The sequence below is a fragment of the Nannobrachium achirus genome, assembly GCF_963921795.1.
Source record: "Nannobrachium achirus genome assembly, chromosome: 10".
NCBI lineage: Eukaryota > Metazoa > Chordata > Actinopteri > Myctophiformes > Myctophidae > Nannobrachium > Nannobrachium achirus.
Window position 1 is genome coordinate 44,701,602 of NC_137819.1, and position 20,473 is coordinate 44,722,074.

General features: G+C 45.1%; 1 protein-coding gene across 1 annotated transcript in view; it reads right to left on the minus strand.

The window, feature by feature from the left end:
- adgrb2 (adhesion G protein-coupled receptor B2) overlaps positions 1–20,473 on the minus strand; it is a 356,837-nt gene that overhangs the window by 295,700 nt on the left and 40,664 nt on the right. The window lies entirely within an intron of this gene.

The window sequence follows — 20,473 nt, forward strand, 5'->3', positions numbered from 1 at the left end:
TGTAGTAGATGAAAGGATGGTACTTTAACCCATCTTTTTTGGACTCTGGATTATTTTTGGTGGCTTATATTCCAACGTGTTTGACATTCGCATGGCACCTGGCCCAGAGACTGCCTTGCTTAGACAATCCACTGCTCTTCAAAGGCTCGACCCCAGCACCCACACAGCTACTCTGTGTGCTACTGTATCACAATGGCCGAGAGATGCATTTCGAGGCTGTGGAAAATGGACTCCGCTCTCAATTTGACTCGTACATGACAAAGCTGGGAATTCTAAAAGTGGAAAGGCTGAGGTTTGAACTGTCTGGTAGCCCAGTAAAACTATCTGATGCAGGACCGGAGAGATTGCAAATGAGCAATAGTGTAATACGTCAATGTGTTATTCCTGTTTTCTCCTGTATCTTTCTGTCTGTGTTGCTGTCAGTGTCTATTGTGTATGCAGATACAGTATTGTATAGTTGTTTTCTTTTCTTTGTGGGGTGCGGGGAGGGATGGATTATTTCATTGTTTGTATAGTTTTGGTAATTGTTTTAACGGTCTAATTGTTGTGTGTAAAACACAAAAATACTAAAATGTATTTACAACGTCTTTGTTGCACATTATGGTTCTCTTTTTTGAGACCGACAAGAAATTCCATCAACATAATTAACTTCACATTATATTTAAGCAGTAGTATTTGTTTTTACTTTGTTAGATAGCAACACTCCTAAGCAAGCACTCTAGTGTCAAGTGACTGATGTTTCATTCATACAGGTTCAGGCAGGTATACTGGAGTGGGTCAGATGCACGCACGTCGCACAGTCCACCACTACAGTATGTGGGTTATGTAACTGTGACGAGTCAAGCAGCGGACCGATTTGGCGGCTTACTTGAGCTCCCCTCATTCCACAGTTTTTGCAGTCACATACAGCAGTGGTTCGAACCACAGGGGGGGTGCAAGTGACAATTTAAGGACTTGTTAATCTCTAAAATCCTAAAACCTCTAAAATGACAATTTGGACATTGACCAAATTGTCAAACATTAGAGGCAGAAATTGTGAAAATAGCCGATCTACATGCTCACATGTAGATCAGCTATTTTCACAATAGAACCGTGTTATACAACATGTACTCTGAGTGCTCACCAAGGTGGGGGGGGGGGGGGGGGGGGGTCCCCAGTTAAAATATGATTAATTGGGGGGTTGCGGCCTGAAAAGGTTGAGAAACACTGACATAGAGTAAAGTAGGTGATTATTTACACCCGGTGCCACCCCAGAACCACCAGTAGGCTCTGTTTACCCTGTGGTTTATGTTTCCCCCTGGGGGAGGGGGGGGGGTGATGTATATCTCCCTGCTCTTAAATGGTTGTCTACTAATTGTGCTGAAGAGGGAGTAATATGTAGCTGAGGCTGAACGCCAAGATGACACACACACACACACACACACACACACACACACACACACACACACACACACACACACACACACACACACACACACACACACACACACACACACACACACACACACACACACACACACACACACACACACACACACGCAAACACACACACACGCACGCACACACACACGTGCACACACACACGCGCACACCAGGGTTTCCGCTAGGCATTTTTGGGGCCGGCCACCTCGGCCGGCAGGATTATATTTTACCGGCCAATCAATTAATTTATCGGCCATATTAGATTGAACGTCACAGGACTCACATACGTGTTTGCAGATGAGATACTGTATGTGCGTGCACCGTGCACCCAACTGATAATTACACCATTTTATGTTTGCGCTGGGCTTCCTTCCTCTTTATCACAGATGCAATTGCAATATGTTCCAAGAAAATAATATCCTAACTATCTACTTATGTAGCGGTATCGCTTGCCAAAAAAAGAAGTGAATAGGTTAAAGTGGGCGCGCAACTCAAGCGAACCGTTTGCGCGCCCTGCCAAACAGTGGCCTACAAATTAATAAGTTAATAGCCTAGTATATGATTTTGGCTTCACGTCTCATTAAACCTTTTACAAACAACATTTGTTTTATTTTGTTAATGTTATGTTATGATGGTGCAAGGAAGGTTGACTTGCCTCTGTTGCTTTGACCACGATGGCATCACATCCATGCGATCAGAAAGTCATGTGCGTGCTTGTATAATTATCCATGTGATTCCACAGAGTTCGGGTCCCTTTTTTTATTATCGTCTACTGGGTCCAGCTTGGTATAGATTACCTCGGAAGAACCCCAGTTCTGTTCTGATTATAACACTAAACCCACACTGATTGTTACAAGGTGCTGGAACTGTCAGCTGTGAAACGTGATGTGTGCTTCTCCGTAAGGCTGTGTGCGTGTCTTAAATAGCAGACATACAAGCTCACAGCGCGGCGCGTTTTGCCTTGTGAGGTTGAAGCTCTGATATTTCCAATGCGCGTAACCATCGTACGCCGAATATAGACTGATCTAGTAGAGATGGGATTTATGGCTCTTTGAAGTGAGCCGGATCTCTGGGATCCGTTCCTTTCAAAGAGCCGTTCAAAAGACTGGCTCATTCTAGTAGTTACTTTGTAGATTTTGATTATAATTACAAATAACTTCAACCCTATATACATTTATTCCGGACATATATAGGTACATATCTGCCATTTGAAAATAGCTGATCTACAAGCTCACAATGCTATCGTTCATTTCAAAGAGCTGTTCAAAAGACTCGATTCGTTCGCGAACGTCCCACCTCTACAGCACAGCATGAAGCAGCAGCAGTGGCGGTGAGCTCCGCTGTCGTCAGACAGACTCACAGAACATGTTACAAATTTAAAATTATGATAGGTTTTAATGGTTTTAGCTTTACTACTTTAGACAAATAATTATGTGTATAATAAGATTAAATGATAAAATAGCCTAAGAGGCATTTTCCCAGCCGGCCACGGTGGCCGGTGGACTTTATAATTACCGGCCAATTAAACATTTAACCGGCCAATGGCCGGTAAATACCGGCTAACGGAATCTCTGGCGCACACACACACACACACCACTGTACTTAAGCACAATTTTGAGGTATTTGTCCTTGAGTATTTACAATTTCCAATACTTTTACTTCGACTACATCCCAGAGGCAAATATTGTACTTTAACAACACTACATTTATTTGACAACTTTAGCTACTAGTTACTTTGTATATTTTGATTATTATTACTAAACATAGGCTACATTAAGCTCTCCCTGTACATTTAGATAATTTTGTACTTCTACTCAAGTACATTTTGAATTCCTGACTTTTACTTGTAAGGCTGCCCTCAGACCAAAATATGGTCGGCAGTGGATAAACTCTTCTGGTGCGCTGCTGTCAAAAAACGCAGAGAGCATATTCCGTCCCAAAGCCAGTGACGCCCCTGTCACTCACTTCCCGCACCGCCCTCCCTCTCTGTAGCCTGTTACACTAGCGTAGCAATCCTCATCATATTTTACGTGTCAACTCTATAATGGACAGGCGAAGGGTACTCGCCCTTGCTTTATTGGAAGGGGAGATGCAACAAGCTAAAAAGAGAAGAGTTTGGGCGCACGAGACTCTTGATCAAAACAAAACATCTCCCAGTCCCTTCCTGATTCTCAGAATGTTACGCCTTCGACTCACCCGATTGGACAGGGGGGGAAACCAGAATCTGCGTGGAGAATTTCTTTGCTCCAGCATAAACGCAAGGTCTGCGCGGAGCGCAGATATCCCCCACTGACATGAAACCGCCGCCTTCTCATTGAAATGCATTGGCAGAACGCGGATTCCACTCTCGTAGGCATTTTGGTCTGAGCCCAGCCTAACAGAATATTTCTACATTGCCGTATGGATACTTTCACTTCAGTAAAACATGTGAGTATTTCCCCGCCACTGCGCGCACAGCAAATGCATGCTGGCATCACCTTATGGAACCACCGTAGTTGATTAGAGTGGCCCACAGGCGGCACTGTTTTTCCCGTCTCTTTATTTCAGTGGTTCTCGAACGTTCACTTTTGAAGGTCTCCCCTTAACTTTGACAGTGTACAGTGTCAAAGTTACAGACTTGTAAGGGTCAATTTAGACACCCATAAAGGAACCTAGGGTCCCTGAAATCCACTTTGAGAATTACAGTCTTTTTTTTTTTTTTTTTATAGAATAGAAAGAATATTTATCCCACGATTTTGTAACCCATTTTTTCACCCAGTGCCAATTGCCTAAGCTGTAAACCTGGGCTCTACTCTCCCTCTGCCGTGCCTGGGGAGACAACGGACTGACCTCATCCTTCTATGCATGAGTAGTCCAAGTTGCTTCTTTTCACCTGACAGGGGGGATTTTCCCGGTGTGGACGTAGCGCGTGGAAGGAACACGTTATTCCAACCAGTTCCTTTCCCCTCCATCAGGCGCCCCGGCTGGCCATGGGGAGGCATTATTGAGACCAGGATTACTGCATGTTTTTGTGTGGGTATCTACCCTAGGAGACACGGAGAGAACATGCGAACTCCACACAGAAAGGCCCTTTCTCCAACCCCACCTAGGGTATGGAGAACCATTGTCTTATCCAACACAGCTTCTATTTTTTTCAAGACAGCATGAAACTTTTTCATGTCAAACTCAGGCCTCTCTCTCTCCGCGTCTTTAAAGGCTCTCTATTCTGCGGTGTTGGCATGCCAACCCTAGGGCGGTCTAAGCATCATTAGAGCCATCACCGTGGTAACGACCCCTGAAGCCTGGGGGTCGCTGGGGGAAAGGAGAGCTGTCCAGGCAAACCATCACAAACTAGCAGGCCGCCTGTGATTCAATTCATCAAAGATCAGCAGGCCTCTGAGTGTGTGTGTGCGTGTGTGTACTTGTGTACATGCACATCTGCGCCTGTGTAGCGAAGTACGTGTACTGTACAGCTGTGTGTGTGTGTGTGTGTGTGTGTGTGTGTGTGTGTGTGTGTGTGTGTGTGTGTGTGTGTGTGTGTGTGTGTGTATGTGCTTGTGAAGGGGCAAATTCCTGTATACGAGTGTTTCTGACTTATGCAGGCTTTGGTGTGTGTGTGTGTGTGTGTGTGTGTGTGTGTGTGTGTGTGTGTGTGTGTGTGTGTGTGTGTGTGTGTGTGTGTGTGTGTGTGTGTGTGTGTGTGTGTGTGCATGCACATGTGTGGAACCAAGGGAAAGGGTAATGAGGACCAGTGGGGCTCGTTTAGACAACCAGGGTTCAGCAGCAGCCAGGCTCTCCATGCAGCCCCGTGCACCCGGAGCACAGCACAGAGGCTCCAGTGCTTGCTTGGTAATCTGCAGCCCAGATCACATCTGGAGACAACGGCCACTGCCAGAGCACACCATGACCGCAAGCACGCACGCACACACGCATGCATGCACGCACGCACGCACGTTTGTATTTATATATACTTGTGAGGACAACGTTTAGGATGTATCAAAAATAGGCCAGAATAGCAGATCTTCAAGCCGTTCACAACGCGGGCATGACATTGCCGCACAACTAAATAAAACTAGAACTGCACTCTGTCGAGGTTAGGGATGGGACGATATGAAAATTTCATATCACGATCATATCAACATCATCATCATTAGGGATGGGTATTGGCAAGAATCTCACGATGCGATACATATATCACGATACTTGGATATATTGCAATATTCAACAGAATTAGAGCTGAAAATGGGGAAAACACAGTAAAACACAGTAAAAGGGGACGACACAGTATCTCTGTAGCCATTAAACGAAACGGGTTTCTTACATTGATACTCCTACATCATGCAAGCACCAGTTAAAGTTACTTTCCATCCCTCATATACTGTATGCACAGTGCACATCCCATAACCCACACACTGCACATCATTTTGGAGCTCATATCTTTGAACGGGTAAGGGCTAGTATCTCAAATTCCAATATGCTTGCGAGGTCATTTGGCCATATAAGTATAGTAATACAAGAACGCACAAACGCACGCACATTCCCAGGACCACCATGCCAGATAGCATGACTGGTCTCTGGACATAAATATTGGAAATGTCCCAATGCTTCATATTGTTACTGTACATCGGTAATAGACCTCTCTCAGATCTGGGTTATATGTCTGTTATAATTTTTCTCTGTACAGTAGAAGAAGCAAAAAAAAAAACACACAAAACATGAAAAATAAGCATGACTTATGACACTAGTTTGTGTTCCGCAGCCTCAGGTCCAAGAAGAAAAACATGTCTGTGTACTTGACTTAACGTGAAGATTAAAAACTGATCAAGTTTCAATTACACACAGGTCATTTTGACCCCATTTGTCTCATCTTGTCCATGGTACAGAATGACTGCACAATGTCCTGTACATACTGCACTACAAACAAATCATACAGGCAGATTGCGTCTGTTTTTTGACAAGAATATGCAGACCCACAAACGGACGCACAGTAGCCTCATCACCTTCCATTGATTTCCCGCTGGCAAACCAACTGCTTAGCCATCTTTGTGGTGACAGGTTGACCCATGAGGCCTGTTACATACTCAGACACATGCACAGGCACACGCGCACGCACACACACACACGTGCGCGCGCACGCAAGGGAACACAGTATCTCGTGGCCTTTAGGGAACTCCCCGAAGCGCTTATTGACCGCAGAGAGAGTGGCTATTAATCTGACACAGGCTTAAAAGCCTGTCACCGGCCGTCCGCGTGTGTGCTTGCGTGTGTGTGTGTGCATGCGTGCCTGCACGTGTGCTTGAATGTGTGTGTGCATATTATTTTTGTTCTCCACGTATCTGTCTTGAATGCAAGCAATAAAATATGTCTTCTCAGTCTGATTGTGTGCGTGCGTGCGTTGCGTGTGTGCGTGCGCAAGCGCGCGCGTGTGTGTGCGTGCACGCACACTTAGCTGTGTGCACGGTTACTGTACTGATGAACACAAAGCCTCCTCCACACTATGTTAAAACTGATATTGAATCAATGGAGCCTCGCCGCATGCCTGTACTGTCGTATATGACACCTTGCGAACCAGAACATCTTCCACCTCTGCAAATCACCCTCATAAATCTAGCAGCCTGGCACCCTGGGGGGCAAACTGTCAGGGATCAGAGTGACAAAATAATGAATGAAGAGAAAAAAATACTGAAAAAGACACAGAGAGAGAGAGACACGCACACACACAGAGGCAGGGAAAGATGAATGCGGATGTTAATTAGAGCCGACTCTTTTCATCTTGGACAAAGGAGGAAAGTATTTGTTCGCCATTAAATTCTTTCTTTAGTTGCCGCTTGAAACGCCGGGTGGTCGACAAGGTCAAAGACAACGAGGGAGAGAAATATCTGCCTCACGTCGCTTCTCGTGTTTTCCGTGGCAGGAGGATCAGCGGAGGAGCGTTTGTCTCCGGAGCCTTGTTATTGTTGGTTCAGTGTTTGAAGCCATTGTAGTCTGAAGTGACTCTTTAGACGCGCCAAACAAAGAAACACACACACACGCACGCACTCACGCACGCTGTACTGTATGGGCGCGCCCATACAGTACATCGGCAATACACGCAGCCTTGTCAGAGTTGATGAGCTCAAAAGCTTTTGAAGTTTCCTTCAAAAGTGTGCATAGTACTGTAGCTACGGACGGTACATTAATTCCTTGCATACTGTACTTGTGTGTGTAGGTGTGTCAGTGCAGTGCAGTCTCGTGTGTGTGTGTGTGTGTGTGTGTGTGTGTGTGTGTGTGTGTGTGTGTGTGTGTGTGTGTGTGTGTGTGTGTGTGCGTGTGTGTGTGTGCGCGCGCGCGTGTGCGCGCGCGTCAGTGGTGTAAAGTAACCAAGTACAAGTTTTGAGGTATTTGTACTTTACTTGAGTATTTCTAATTTTCAATACTTTCACTTCTACTCCATTACATCTGGGATCCAAATATGTTGTACTTCTACTCCACTACATTTATTTGAAAACTTTAGATACAAGTTACTTTTCAGATATGAATTATAATATTATAAAACATACATAAACCAATTGAGCCCTATTTTATACCTTGGCCATTTGAAAATAGCCGATCTACAAGCTCACAACGTGTCACATCGCGACGCGTTGTGAGCTTGTAGATCTGCTATTTTCAAACATTTAGTACTTTTACTTTTGGTACTTTATGTACATTTTGATGCCAATACTGTCATATTTTTAGTCAAGTACATTTTGAATTCTGCTGGACATTTACTTGTAATAGAGTACATATACAGTGCAGTATTGATACTTTTACTTAAGTACAATACTTTTTCCACCTTTGTGTAATTGTGTGTGTAGGTGTGTCAGTGCAGTGCAGTTTCTTGTGTGTGTGTGTGTGTATGTGTGTGTGTGTGTGTGTGTGTGTGTGTGTGTGTGTGTGTGTGTGTGTGTGTGTGTGTGTGTGTGTGTGTGTGTGTGTGTGTGTGTGTGTGTGTGAGTGCACGCGCGTGCGTGCGGTGACGCAAGTGCGTGCGCGGCTTTTGTGTGTCCTCCGTGAATGATGGCTTTGCTAAAGTGCTGCGAAGAGAAACATTGGTACGGAGCCGCTTTGATTCATTGCTTCCGTGAGGGGAATTTGCATAGCAGGCAGACTGCAGGCAGATCTAGGCTCTCGTTAGGTTGGTGCGGGAGCATTTAGACACTCCATCATCATCATCAGTGGCCACGCGCTTGGTGTTCACGCACGCGCCGGGCCTTGTTCGCCATCAAGGAGAGCCTATAACGTTGTCACGGTAATCAATCCTTGGATTATAGGTTGTCTCTCCACGGCGTCAATCACTCGGCTGATCAGGGGATGTCAGTTGGTTTTCCCGGCGCTATGGCTGGCTGTTTTCTTTCCAGCTGTGTCTCTTTCTAATCTAAAAGGTCTTCAACAGGGGGTCCGGGACCCCTAGGGGGTCCTCAGAGTTACTACAGGGGGTCCTCCAAATATTTGAGTGATAGAAACTTCTTTCTGCTTTTTTTTATATTAACCGCTTGTACCCATAGCGTCCGTAATGTATTCTGAGAACTTTAGCCAAAAATAGCCGATCTACAAGCTCACAACGCCTCGCAGTTTGGCAAACAGGTTTGGTGTATAGGGGAAAAAGAGCAGACTAAGTAATGAGAGAAAGATCAAGTTTATTAAGTATGGACGGTTCAAGTGGTTAAATAACTGAAAAATACAAATGGACATGAATCCAAGATACACCAATAATTGTGCTGTCAAACAATGAAACCATATGGAATCTATCAAGAGGTTGTAGGGGTCCCTGCTTCAACTCTCTCTCAACTAAGGGGTCTTTGGCCTGAAAACGTTGAAGACCCCTGTTCTAATCTATCTACTGTAAACTGGCTCTCACAGTGGGATGCAGGGGGTCCCCACTGGATCCGTGAGGGGGTTCCGGGGCCGGATGCCCATTCAAAACGAGACAATCTACAATTGCAATGCGACCCGCTGAGAGTTTGAAGATCATTCCCTCTCCTCCCTCCCTCTCTGCTCCTGACAGGCTGGCTGCAGTCCTGTCAGGGACAGTGCTTGTTACAGAGGACATGCTGACGAGTGTCGATCGATACCGACTCCCAAACCGCAGCATCCGTCTGAGAGCGCTGTGTGTGTGTGTGTGTGTGTGCGTGCGTGCGTGCGTGCGTGCGTGCGTGCGTGTGCGCGTGTGTCTCTGTGTACATCTTGTGCACTTATCTGCTGTTGTCTTGTGTGAGAATGTTTTGCCACTGAAGATAGACACATGTGGATAGTGTTGTTATCATTCATGGCAAGTGCCCTTGGCTGGCGTGCGTGTGCGCGCGCGTGTGTGTGTGTGTGTGTGCGCGCGTGTGCATGTGCGCGCGTCAGTTTTAGACAATGTTTTATGCAGAGTTATATGGACCGCTTCCACTGCAAATTTTCTCTATGAATATTTTACTATCATATAAACAAAATGCATTTGCGAAAACAGAGCGGAAGGGCCAGAGAGAGAGAGAGAGAGAGAGAGAGAGAGAGAGACAACGACAAAGTGTTACTGTACAACTCCACCCTGACATACAGTCAACCCATTTGTGTCCATCCACCAAAACATTTCCTGTGCTGATTTACGAACGGGATTGAGGGAGAGACACGGCTGTGAACAAAATTTGTATCCTGTTCCACTTGACCGCGTTTCAGAGGAAAGGAACTAGGGCCAGCTCAGAAAGGAACTAGGGCCGCTCAGAAAGGAACTAGGGCCACTCAGAAAGGAACTAGGGCCGCAGACTGCAGTGGCACAAAAACACTCACGCCGGAGCCAAGGAGAAGGACAGGGGAACAAGACTGAGATGGAGACTAAAGACTGTTTCTCCTTCCCAGGGTCTTAACCCGTTCAGGTCTCGAATTATTGAATGCTTTAGCTATTGAAAAATAGCAGACATACAAGCTCACCGAGTGCCGCGCTGCGAGCTTGTATGCTATGTTCTGAAAAAGTCATGAAAATGCAGGCAAATCTTTGAATATACTGTATGTATTTCTTATAGCGAACGTTTGTAACTCAAATTTTGCTTCTGGGTGGTCCCTGGAACTAAATATTTTGAGATGGGGGGTCCGTGGTCAAATACATTTAATTTTGTGGGTCCTTCACGTGAAAAAGTTTGAACAGACTAACTGAGCTCCAGATAAGTGAAAAGGAACTTTTGGCAATGGCTAGCCAGATTGCTGACTTTAGAAACATAGGTTTTACAAAAAAAACCTTAGAAGAATTCAAAAGACACTTAGAGAATCAGGTCAAAATCAGGTCAAAATTCAATTTTTCTAGATTTTTCAAAAATAGCAGATCTGCAAGCTCGCGGCGCGGCACTCGGTGCCGCGCTGTGAGCTTGTAGATCTGCTATTTTTCAATAGTTAAAGCATAAAATAATAATACGCAATAATGTGTGCCCGGTCTACATGGCTTAAATCCACCGTGGGCAGCCGCTGGAGTGTGACAGTAGGCTTATAATGGCCACCGCGTCCATAAATCCCACCATGCTTTTATTTCCTGCCCATACGAAGCGTCCCTCGGTTTAAGTGCCCCACAGAACAAAGGACTTTTTTTGTCGTTGTTGTTTTTGTTGTTTTTATTTAGAACGTATTTGTCCCTTTTTTTTATTTATTAACAGATCCATATGCGTCGTAAACTTTTATGGCTTTCTTAGTCGACGCCTTGGCACTGCAAGGGGGGCTTAATTTATTAAAGTGTCGCCACCCTCCTCAACTTTTTCCGCCCTCGGTGAATATATCTTTGCCGTTTGTGTGTTTAGTATCTTCGAAATGATCTTCATTTGCATGATGAATTGAACACTGCCGTAGTACTGCAAGCGTAAAATTGTAAAATCGGTCTTGTACACATTACGCTACAACATCATTAGACACCGATTTGTCACCAAAAAAAATAAAGAAATAAAAAACTAATCTAAGGAATGAAAAAAGAAAAAGAAATCAATGGGGGCTAATTGCAATAAAGCGCTAATGGTGCGCTTGCAATTATAAAAGCATATAGCGGTGTCATTATTCAGTGCTACTCTAGCAGTTAACGCAGTTAGACCGTGTACGCATTATTGTGTATCATTTTATGCTTTAGCTATTGAAAAATAGCAGATATACAAGCTCACAGCGCGGCACTGAGTGCCGCACTGCGAGCTTGTAGATCTGCTATTTTTGTGTCTTTGAATATTTTGACCCGATTTTATAAGTGTCTTCTGAATCCTTCTAAGGTTTTTTGAAAAAGATATGTTTCTATGTCGGCGGCGCTCAAACTTTTTCATGTGAAGGACCCTCAAAATCATATGTATTTGGCCACGGACCCCCATCTCAAAATACTGTATCAGGGACTCCCCAGAAGCAAATATTTGAGTTACAAAAGTTCCCTTGAAATAAAATAAAAAATAGCAGATCTACAAGCTCGCAGCGCGGCACTCGGCGCTGTGAGCTTGTATATCTGCTATTTTTCAACAGTTAAAGCATTCAATAATTCTCTGCCTAAATGGCTTAAGCATAACGTGTTCGCGGCGAGCAATGCGCTCAGAATGTGACCGGCGAATCAATAATGGCCACCTCTAATGGAAAAATAAGATCTGTCAGTTGCGACGCCACGGTGACTGCGAAGACCTTAAACCTCCGCCCCGTCCTCTGACTCCATCAACCCCCACCCCGATCTCTTCCTTTCCATATTGTCTCCCTGTTTGTCATCCTCTCCTCTCCGAGACACGGGGTCAGATCCCCCACGCAGATACATCAATAGGGCCATATCCGAGTGCGACAGGTCAACCACCCTGGAGATTTGCGGGCACCGAGCTACAGCATGCTGCGATGCGCGCGTGCTGAAAGCGCGCGAACAGCCCCGCCACCCAGGGCGCGCGCGCACGCCGCACAGTCAAGGACGGAGGAGGGCGAGTCGACACGATTGAGTGCTCAGTGAAGATGGCTCTGCGAGCCCTCCAGCACACACACACACACACACACACACACACACACACACAAACACACCCCTAACCTTTTCCGTCCCTCCGTCTCCCCTGTCCCCGCTACGGGGCAGACCATGGTATCTTCCACCCACTCTGTTCCGCTTGACTGCCCTTCCGTGCAGGTGATACCATCTCTGTTTCGGCAGGGGAGGGAGAGAGAGAGGCAGGGCGAGCTTTCATACTTAGCACGCCTACGGTGTTGCACCCAAGCTTGGGGAGGGGGGGGGGGGTCTAAAGGGAGGCTTATCTTTGACGGAGAGAGAGACATGGATGAGTGGAATTGATGCGGAAGGTAAGCGAGATACACACACACACACACACACACACACACAGGTATACACACACATACCGTATGCAAACAGAAGCACACACTGGCTCCCATGTGTTCTGCCTCAACTCATGGGGCGAGCTTGCCTAGTCTTGTAATGATTTCTAAATAAGGCCTCGTCGCCCAGGGATATATTTAATTGCCACACACCGGCTGGTGATGCTGATGTGCAGTGACAAATAGGAGGGGGGTTGGCGGTGGGTGACAAAGAGAGAGAGAGGGGGAAAGAGATAGAGACATACAGAGGGGGAGAGAGAGAGAGGGGCCAGTCAAATTTGATTTGAGCCAACTTTGAGCTAACAAGCATTACGCATCGACTTGTCTGTGACCTTTTCCCGTGTGATGGCTACTGCAGAAGCCTCCTGTCACACGTCAATCACCACCACCCCACACACACACACACACACACACACACACACACACACACACACACACACACACACACACACACACACACACACACACACACACACACACACACACACACACACACACACACACACACACACACACACACACACACACACACACACACACACACAGTTGCCTGAGGAACTAGAACGAAAATAACTGCATTCTTATGTACCCATAAGATGTAACAATACAGAAACCTTGCAAAGGCTCATCATGGCTACCCCTTATGAAAACCTCTCACTTCCCCTGCATGCGTGCACATGGCACATACATACTGTACGTGTGTCTACATACAGTATATATCACATATATTTGTGTGTATGATAACACGATATTTCAGGCAGTGTCGTCATTACAAGCCCAGAGCTAAAGAGCCCAGACCACAGATCAGCGTTCTCAACACAATGGAAGGTATTCTTCAAACACAAACGCACGCACGGACAAACGCACATTAAAAAAATACTGCCCATACAGTATACATCCATGTGTGCACACACGCGTACAGAGATACTGTACATATGAAACAAAGACAAGCGTAGTACAAGCAGTATAGTTCATATGCACACATTATAGGCAACAGATGCATGAACTGGCAAATGTGCGCACACACGGGAACACACACATTCAGCCTCCCTCGTGGGAGTGTGGGCGTTTGCTTTGAGCATAATATCTGCTTTTTGTGTGAATGCAGAGAGCACTCCAATGATCAACTCAACAGCAAACAAATAAGCAGCATAGCGGAGAAGGAAAAAAATATGTTCATGGCTAGGGGTGATATTTCCTTGTACAATGTAAAAATAGCTTCCATGTGAAATGTATATCATAATCACATTAAGTTTTATCCACACAGCCAGTATGTTTCTTTTATTAGGTTCAAGCCAGGGTCATGTTATATGTATCAAAATCAATTCTGCTCAGACAGATCCTCGTTTTTGTGACATTGAACATTCAGAACCACGCTTAACAATACTGAAAACAAACAAAAACAAAACTACTGAACTACAAATTTTTCCCACTTTTTTTAGGGGATTATAATACATTATTTTATTTGAATTGAAGCGTGCACGAATCATCATCACTAATCAAATCTGTCCGCACTGACAATGACACCAAAGTATAGAACAGTGGTTCTCAACCTTTTCAGGCCATAACCCCCAAAATAATCATATTTTAACTGGGGACCCCCCCACCCTGACGAGCACTAAGAGTTGGGGCATTAGATTTTGTATATCACGGTTTTATTGTGAAAATAGCAGATCTACATGCTCACAACGCCTCGCGATGGGAGGCGTTGTGAGCATGTAGATCAGTTATTTTCACAATTTCTGCCTCTAATATTTGACAATTTGGCCAATGTTTAATTTGTCATTTCAGAGGTATTAAAAAGTCCTTAAATTGTCACTTTAGAAATGTGCTATACACTTAAACTTTATGATGGTTTGTTGTTTACTGTTGTGTGCACATTAAGTTAATCATCTGGGGACCCCCCAAAATAATTTGGGGACCCCTCTGGGGGTCCCGACACAACAGGCTGAGAACCACTGGTATAGAACAGTGCGTTCATGTATGGGGGGAATTTAAAAAAGGATGATGTAAGGAGATAGGAGGTCGCTGCCAGACGGCGGTGATGATTTGCACCAGTGTGGGTTTTGCGTGTGCGTGCGAGTGGCTTTCCGACCCTGTATCAGGGCAAATGGCTCCGTCCATCATGCCGGGGCCATGTGTCTGGCAAACAGATTCGGCTCGCGTCAGGCCAGATGAGCACAAATGACCTCCCAGGGGGACCGGGGGGGGGGGGGGGGGGGGGGGGGGATTCGGGGGGGACGAGTGCAGCGGGGGACGCTTATCCTGAAGGACATCTGACAGGTAGAGGGGAGGCACAGGTGACAAGCAAACTGTGAGTAAGTACCTCCGTGCCACGGTGTCAGGACGAGCGGCGCTCAAGCAGAGCGACGCGTACGTGAGGGTACTCGTCGCCAGAGATTCCGTTAGCCGGTATCTACCGGCCATTGGCCGGTTAAATGTTTCATTGGCCGGTAATTATAAAGTCCACCGGCCACCGTGGCCGGCTGGGAAAATGCCTCTTAGGCTATTTTATAATTTAATCTTATTATTCACATAATTATTTGTCTAAAGTAGTAAAGCTACAACCATTAAAACCTATCATAATTTTAAATTTGTATCATGTTCTGTCTTCTGTGAGTCTGACGACAGCGGAGCTGCTTCATGCTGCGCTGTTAGAGGTGGGACTTTCGCGAACGAATCAAGTCTTTTGAACGGCTCTTTGAAATGAACGGTTCACAGTAGGGAGCCGTTCCTGAACAGTGGTGGGAAAACCACGCTAGTCTTTTGAACGGCTCTTTGAAAGGAACGGATCCCAGAGATCCGGCTCACTTCAAATAGCCATAAATCCCATATCTATGTTACGTGCATTGGAAATATAGGAGCTTCAAGCTCACAACAAGTCGAAACGCGCATCGCTGTGAGCTTTTATGTCTGCTATTTTAGACACGCACACGGCCTTACGGAGAAGCACACATCACGTTTCACAGCTCCGTCAAGTTGATAGCCTTACATTAATGCGCTAGTGTTATAATCAGAACAGAACTGGGGTTCTAGACCAAGCTGGACCCAGAGTAGACGATAATGAAAAAGGGACCCGAACTCTGTGGAATCGTGGATATTATAATGACTTTCTGATCGCATGGATGTGAACCCATCGTGGTCAAAGCAACAGAGGCAAGTTAGTAACCTTCCTTGCACCAACATAACATTAACAAAACAAAACAAAATAAATGGTGTGTGTTTGCATATAAAGGTTTCATGAGACAGTGAAGCCAAAATCATATAGAATACAATTAACTTATTAATTTGTAGGCCACGTAGTCTACTGTGTGGCAGGGCACGCAAACGGTTCGCTTGTGTTGCGCGCCCACTTTAACCTATTCACTTCTTTATACTACTACATAACATAAGTAGTAAGGATATTATTTTGTTAACTCAGGAACAGATTGCAATTGCATCTGTGATAAAGAGCAATTAAGGAAGCCCAGCGCTAACATAAAATGGGGTAATTATTATGTGCACCATGCACATACAGTATCTCATCTGCAAACACGTGTGACGTTCAATATAATATGGCCGATAAATTAATTGATTGGCCGGTAAACTATAATCCTGCCGGCCACGGTGGCCGGCCCCAAAAATGCCTAGCGGAAACCCTGCTCGTCGCGTGCACCCGCACATGCACGGACACTCACTCGGTATCCATTTCCAAAACGCTTACTCTCAACTCTTCTTCCTCTACTCCTCACTAGGGATGGGACGATACGCGATATTATCGTTTATCGTGATAAAAAACACTCACGATAATCGTATCGTGGAGATTTGATTTATCGTGATATCGTCCTCCGTCATGCACTGGGATCAATTCACCTTTTATTTGCAGAGCTGCATATCCGGTACCACTTAAACCCTCTATAATTGGTAAAAGGTACTTATAATATACATACTTGATACAGTCTTTTTTCACTCTCTATCAAATGTCTTTGCCAAAAAATAGCAGATCTACAAGCTCACAACGAGTCGCGTTGTCCCCTCACCCCCAAGCAGTGGTGGACAGTAATGAAGAGTGTTTACTTGTACGTTTTTGGTAGCATCTGTAATTGACTTGTATTTCTGTATTTTTTGTGTTTAAGCTTATGAAAGACTCCACAACATTTCAAAGACAAATATTGCACTTTTGACTCCACTACATTTCTAGGAAAGGACCTCCAGAGGACACAAAATTAAAATGAATGAAGCAATAACAAATAGAAGAGCTACTGTTATATACAAAAGGGAGGGAAAATACAGGTAGAAAAGTTGTTGTTTACATACAAGACATTTACTGTAACTGATTACTGTTATGTAAATGATTTACATAACAGTAATCTGTCGAACCTGTCGTTCCCACTCAATCCGCCTCTGCCCGTATATGTCACTCCCGGCAACAATGCCGTCAACTCAGCTGTGGAAACCGCACCCATAGCATCATCAGAACAATATCACATAAACACTGGGTGTCATTTTAGAATCGTTATGCTGGAAAACTGACAGGCCCCACGTTGCTGTAAATTCATGCTAAAGTTATTTCTTTCCTGCATTTTAATGCCTCCACCGCAGACAGCCTTGGCATTATGTTTTCTGGTTGCTCGTCCATCCAATATAATGTACGTCCCGTTCTTGTGAACGCCTTGAGGGAAATGGGATTACATTTTGCATGCCCACTTGGACTCAAGGATGAGCGGATTAGAATTTGGTGGTCAAAGGTGAGATCTCACAATACACATTCATTACATTTCTTCATTCACTATCACTACATATAATATACAAGTCTGGACACACAGATGTAAACTACAATTGGTTGGCGAAGGTGACTGCGATGCTTTATTCCCTAGATTCTGCAGTACAGTGTAGAGAGAGACAGGAAACCAAGGGCAGAGAGAGAAAGGAGAGACGTGCGAGACCAAAGCGTGAGTCAGATTTGAACTCGGGTCCTCGCGGCTCACAAGGTCTGTGCACCAACTGGCTGAGCCACCAGGCACCCCATAAATCCTGCTGCTACAACGACGCCATAATTACACTGCAGACGGAAAACACTGCAATGGCTGGTAAGATTTTTGCCCACATGAGTGGAAAAATGAATCCCAGCCTACTGTCCTGTTCTTGTGCTGCGTGCACCGACACAGACATATGAAGCAAATTTGCAGTACTTGCGTGAAATGCACGTGCAAGCAAGCACATACACACCCCACGATAAGCGGTGTGCATGACGATGTACGGTCACACACACGGTCAAAAATCATGGATGGACATAGACAGACGCGCAAACACGCACACGCACACGCACACGCACACACACACACACACACACACACACACACACACACACACACACACACACACACACAGTTGCTTCCATACCACTATAGTTATCACATGATAACAATAATCACGTGGGAGTGATTCTACATTGGATTTATATTTCTCATATATAACTCAAAAACAAACATAAACAGGCTTCATTGCTTACTGGTGGATTCACATAAAGCCAGCCCTGCAAGATTGACTGTTTGGTTGACTGGCTACAGTAAGTAATTAACTACCGGGCTGTCCGGCATTCATTGGCTTGTATAAGGTGCAATTTACTGTTGCACAGTAAAATCCTCAGTGTTAAATTCATCCATTTGCAAATCCGAGAGTGTGCAAATGTAATCAAATGGAGCAGCCATTTGGTTACATCTGCACACTCTCTGAGTTACAGAGCCATAAGGGTCCATTTGGTTACATTAGTTGACTCTTAGAGTTAAAAATGGATGAATTTACACTGATGATTTTCACTGTGCAGCTCAGTGGTGCAGCAGACTCGAATATCGTCGTTGTCGGGTGGAAACCTCGTACCTCCAAGTTTCACATTTGTACGTTCTTTCGCAAAGTAAAGCCCTGCTTTATCATACAAGGCCGTAACACAAAAGTTGTGTGCTTGTAGATCGGCTGTTTTCACTAGTTTAAATCATCATTTTTAAAATGATAAATGCAAAACAAACGGTTTTGGACATACAAGGTTTTCATCGGACAACGACGATATGCATTCCTGCACGCTCTCAAGGCCCGTAGTTCATGGTCTGGTTTGTGACTCAGTGACTCATGATGCAGTGGTACACAGCTGTTTGTGTAGCTCAAAAAAAAAGAAGAAAAAATAAAAAGAATTGTTATTTTTCTCGTTTCCAGGAGACAAACCATCACTCACACATTCCTAAAAATAGTCGGAGAAAACATGTTTGCTTTCCCCCGAAGCGCACGTCAGTGTTTTGTTGACCCAAAATGTTGTCGCTATCAAAGCGATCTCGCATTGTGGTAAGAGTTGTTGGGAGATGTTCGCAGTCTTCGGCATATATATTTTATTATGCAGGAAGCGACACACTAAGCTCGTCACACACAAAAAGATGTCAATCCTGTCAGAATGATTTGCACGGCCGTGCGGTTTGAATCCCGACACATTTTTGAGACCGTCTGCCTGGAATGACACGCAAGCAGGGACGCACACACTCTCGCGCGCAAACACACACACACACACACACACGCGGAAAACGAAGGCCCCCAGGGAATGTATCACATGACCATGGACACAGGTGCACTATGGGATGCCCGTCTATTTTCTGCAGTTAATCGATCACATGAACTCACTGTAGCCTGACTAGCAGGCAGCAGGACAGAGATATATAGCATTAAGTGTGTGTGCGCATACGCACGTGAATGTGGATAAGTGTGTGTGTGCGTGTGTGTTGGACGTGAATGTATATGTGGATAAGTGTTTGTGTGTGCGCGTGCTGGTGTGTATCCGCGCGCACGTGCACACACATTAAGCCATTTGTCTGTGCACTCACACGGTGCAGTATGTATGTCAGTTGAGTAACACATTCTCTGTACTTACTTATCAAAGCGCTCATGGAGCACTCTGGGGTAGCATAAACCACTAGAGATGTACATTAATGCAGCCCTGAGAGAGCCGCGCGCTTGCGCACGCGCACACACACACTCCCATGGTGGGTAGACGCGCGATGTCCTCTAGAGGTTAGTTAATTTGGCTCACTGGTGCCATGTACTTCGCTTCACTACCTTTTCTCCTGCTCTTTTCTGCTCATTTGCTCTCTTTCTCTAACCATCTCTTCTCTAACTGCCCCTCTCCTGCACTGCCACCATCTTCTCCCTCTATCTCTCTCTCTCTTTGGGATGGGACGATATGAACATTTCATATCACAATTATAGTGACAAAAGAAATCATGATTTACGATATTATCACGATAATCAAAATCCATTATCCTGAGGCGGAACATTTGCCAAAAAATAGCAGATCTACAAGCTCACAATACGTCGCAACCAGGCCTGCAATTTCTTCATTTTAGGGGCAAGGCCGCTTGGCCTTTGGTGTTGTCCATCTTTTGAGGCCAAATGCCAGGGCAGGAAGGCCATCAAATAAAACAAGATTTTAGTCCATTGAAAGAATTTGTTGAAGTATTTATTTATTGTTTAAGTATTTACAATCTGATCCATGCTCAGCTCTGCACCAATCAAAGTCACTGGATTGGTTTAAAGATGGGGACTCGGGGGAGTTAAGATTTCAGAATCTCAAGAAAAGACACTGGTGTCTACCGGTGTCTACTGTCTACATATTGACCTGAAAGAGACAGAGGAGAAAGTGGTACAGTCAGCTGGGGCATTAAGGCCACTGTGGCCTCAGGTCATGCCATTGGTTTGAGGGGCACAAGGCCAAACAGAGGGGCAACGGCGGCCATGGCCT